Here is a 4,160-nt window from a genome sequence, read left to right as displayed (position 1 = left end):
GAAAAGTTCTTTCAAGGTTTTTTTACGATCATCGACAAATGTCCTAACCCAGACCTAACCCCCAATTCGCAAAATTTACAAAATAACAGTCTTCACTTCTTATAGTACTGTTTAAGAAGTAATCACTTCTTATAGTACTGTTTGTTCGTTAATAACGATACCAAACCTAGAAAAATTCTTTTTCCATCCCTTTTTTGTATACAACAAGGTTACGTATCGTTTCGACCCTCTTTCATGCAGTCCGCTCGAAGTCTGCGCGATTGCTATCGTGGAATCCATAAAACGAAGTAATTGTATACGATTATCGACAAACGTATCGTTACCAGCCATCTGTCGATAGCGCGAATAACGTTGATCGTTATTTCCGCATCCCGTGAATTTTATGGGAAATTATTTCTATCTACGAATAGTATTCTATCTACGAAACGTATCTATCTATCTTCGATTCCCGTCTGGATCGTAGTTCGTTTCGTTTCTCTATCCGCGCCACGGTGGTGCTGCCCGAAGATCCCGTACGTGCTCGGACGTTGTTTTTTTGCGAGAAAGAGAGAGCGGTTGTTGCCAGGTTCCATGCTATTCGCGTTACGAAACGTATTCTCTGCGAATGACCACGTTGAAAAACATTGTGGCGCTGGTGCTTACTCTTGAAACATTTAGACGTGGACATGCGCTGACGTCTAACCGACAGCGTATCATTAAAATCGCGCGTAAAATCTTAATTCGAAAACGACGTTCGTTGGAGCGATTCGGACGCGTTTCTTTTTCGTTTTAATTCTCGTTCGAGCGAATAAGACATTGTTTATCTTTTACCCGTTACTCGAGACTCGTCCGTGGACGAGAAATTTACCTAAAGTCTTGATTCGAAGACGACGTTCGTTGGAGCGATTCGGACGCGTTTCTTTTTCGTTTTAATTCTCGTTCGAGCGAATGAAACATTGTTAATCTTTTACCCGTTACTCGAGACTCGTCGATGGACGAGAAATTTACCCGTCGTTGGCTTCGGGTATATCGGTATTCCGTCGATTCCCGAGTCGACGTTTATACACGTTTTACACGTGGCCGGTCCTGAATAATAAAGCGCCAGCGCCATGGGAGGTTAACTTGCACGGCGGTGATTATGGCAAAGGAGATGCATGCGTAGATACGAGGAACAATGGAACGAGCGGTGACATGTTTTCGTTGCGGAGGCATGTTTTCTTAGGTCTGAATGCCACATCGAGTTCCGTCGACTGTGTAATTTGTTGATTTAATTCGCGATTACGAGACTTATCGTTGCCAATTTGCGAAAGGATAGGTGCGATTTGAACACGGGCGCAACCGATTTGAAATTAGTGGAGTAATTCTCGTTATTCTCATTTGTTTCATTTCTCAGTTTATCACTGGCTGCCATTTCTTGTCTCTCTTGTCTGTAGTTTTGCCCGAGCAGCACCGGACCACCGATTCGAAATTAGCGTTGCAAAGGGTTTGCGCTCTTTGTTCTACCTACTCCGCCATCTTCGTTTTACTTAAATCCACCACGGTCGCATGCAACTAGTTTCGGAGTGGTTTGAAACTGATCAGTTGCGTCCGTGTGCGATCGACCTTAGGATGCGACCTTAGGACGAAGTAGCTCCGAAGAAATCGTCGAGTGAGCTGTTAGGGTCGTGTGCGAATGTTGGACGATCGCCCTTTCCGCGTTGCCGAGTAACCGTCTCGGTTATCGCTAAACGCACTCCGCTTCGATTCTCTTCGATAAATGAGACGTTCTCGATAATCTTATCTCATGCAAAATGTAAGCTTCTGCGGAGCTTCGAGGCAGGAAGAACCCTCGAACGGGAGATAATAAACGGCATACTCGCGTATGACGTATGTACATTCGATACGCGCGCAGAATCGATTGCGACAAATCATTCCGTATTCCCAGAACGCGCGCAAAGGCAGATTTAGATCGGTGAAATTGGCCACGTGGCTCTCCCGGCCTTGGGAGAAGAGAAAACATATCATCCGCGTGAATCCGCGAAAAGATCCGAGTTCTGACGTCAAACGCATTCGAAATTGTACACTAAAGAGAAGCTCGTAGACGCGCTCGACGATTCGTTATTTGTTTAGACGAAAATCGCGAAGTCACCGACCAAGTGGCACTTCCGTCGCGTCCGTGTAAACAAAGGTTCGCTCGCGACCACAGAGTCCCGTTCGGAATTCGCCCTCTATCCGTATACCTGGCTTCGACCAGATACTCGTCCTTTCAAAGGTTATGGTCGCTACTATCGAGAAGTCCGTTTAGAAATCAAAGATGGATTCCGGAATGAACGAGAAGCAGGACCTCTCGTAAGCTCGACGAGTAACTCTTGGTAAATTAAGACGTTAATAGTCGCTGTTCGAGCAATCATATAGAAAGTATTCGTACAGTGGGTGTAGAAAGTATTCGTAAACCGATCAATTTCCAAACAAAACTATATAAAATTGTAATCGATTAACTTATTTTTTTTAAACAATGACGTTCTACATATTCTCGGAAATCTCTAGAATAGAGTACAAAAAAAAAGTAGCTATTTATGTTAAGTTTTTTAAATGTACTTTACTGTGGAAATTTAATGTCTTCTAATTCGTACGGAGCAATAAACTAACGTGTTTACGTTACAAACTCTACTGTAAATGGTTCTTATTGTTTTTATACTTTTACCCACTTTTCACACTTTTTTGTTAACATCACAAATTATATCGACTAGCGAATGTTGTTCGGACTATATCCATGTTAGAGACTTCCGAGAATATGTAAAATATTATTGATTATAAAAAAAAAAGAAGGTAAGAAACTACAATTTCATACAAACGAATGCATTCTACACTCACTGTATGTAATCGCGTAGAGACGCTACAAAGTGAATTCTTTCGGGCGAAAAAATTCTCGCCGCCGTTGACAATGACATACAGTAGACGCTTCTGATGCACTGTTTGAATTGTTGACGCTTTCCGAACCGCGCAGCTCGCACGTGACTCTCTATTATGATTTTGGCCCGGTTCCCTGGCTTTTCGACACACACACACACACATGTGGTCGTATTTATTTCTTCGAATCTCGCGGACGCGGGCGACTCGAAACGTCCCGATAACGTAAACATCTGCGCAAACGCGGACCTGTTCGAACGCGATTCGAGCGCAAACTTTTACGATCGTTCCATATTTTTCTTCTTTTTTCTTTCTTTTTTTCTTTTTCTTTTTTTTTCTTTCTTTCTTTTTTTCTTTTTCTTTTTTTTTCTTTCTTTCTTTTTTTTTCTTTCTTTTTTTTACAAATCATTCGCTTTACGAAATAACGGCATCATTCCGGATTTACAAAGTCACGAGTTTCGTTTGGCTCGTTTAGAAAAGAGAAAAGGAAAGAAATTCATAATCTTACTTCTAATTCTTTTCAGATAAATCGCAATAGGGCGACCCAATATCTTCGAACGAGCTCGAAGTTACGCGTTGAGATTTCGCTCGGTTATTATTTAACAGTCGCGATCCGCAGCCGTGAGCGAACTACGGCGTCGAAGGTTCCGTAATCTTCGCGCGTATACAATCAACGGTAACGTTCGTCGATGAATTCCAGGCGTCGCGAAACGTGGCGATCGAAGCCCTCGTCGTCGAAACCTGACGTCCGGTTTTTAACGATATCCAGCTGCGGTGACGCGTATTTCTGCGTTTTAAAACGCGTCGCGATAACGTTCCTGCGCGTTACGGAATAGTGATCGCCGACGAGGTCGACGGTCAGACCGAAAAAGTCGGTCTTTGACAGAACGTACGAAAGTAACCAGATCTAGAAATTCAAGAGGGGTAAAAAGAAAATTACAAACCGGAATGAAATAGAGCAACGAACGCGAGACGATCGGAGCGTCTGCGTTTGGATGCTTTTGCCCAAAGATACATCGGATGGAAGTAAAATAAATACGCGGAAGTTTCGGAACGATGGCTCGAACGATGGTTTAAACAAGACGCGGGGAGAGTAGCTGGAGAAAATTCAAGCGGTGCTCGAACCTAGCTACGTGAACCTGGCACCCGACTTCTCCAAAAATTAATTTTTTTTATTTATTTATTTATTTATGGAAAATGATAGTATTTCGTTTGTACTGGATTGTACCAACAACAGTTTCGTTTGTACCTCCGTCAATTAATGAATAAAGAAGAATTGAACTGACTTTCCC

General features: G+C 42.7%; 1 protein-coding gene across 1 annotated transcript in view; it reads left to right on the top strand.

Annotated features, from left to right (window-relative positions):
• Positions 1-4,160, top strand: part of LOC128872468 (band 3 anion exchange protein) — a 49,536-nt gene that overhangs the window by 1,261 nt on the left and 44,115 nt on the right. The window lies entirely within an intron of this gene.

Source organism: Hylaeus volcanicus, chromosome 2 (assembly GCF_026283585.1).
Source record: "Hylaeus volcanicus isolate JK05 chromosome 2, UHH_iyHylVolc1.0_haploid, whole genome shotgun sequence".
Classification (NCBI taxonomy): Eukaryota; Metazoa; Arthropoda; class Insecta; order Hymenoptera; family Colletidae; genus Hylaeus; species Hylaeus volcanicus.
This window is presented reverse-complemented; position numbering and strand designations above follow the sequence as displayed.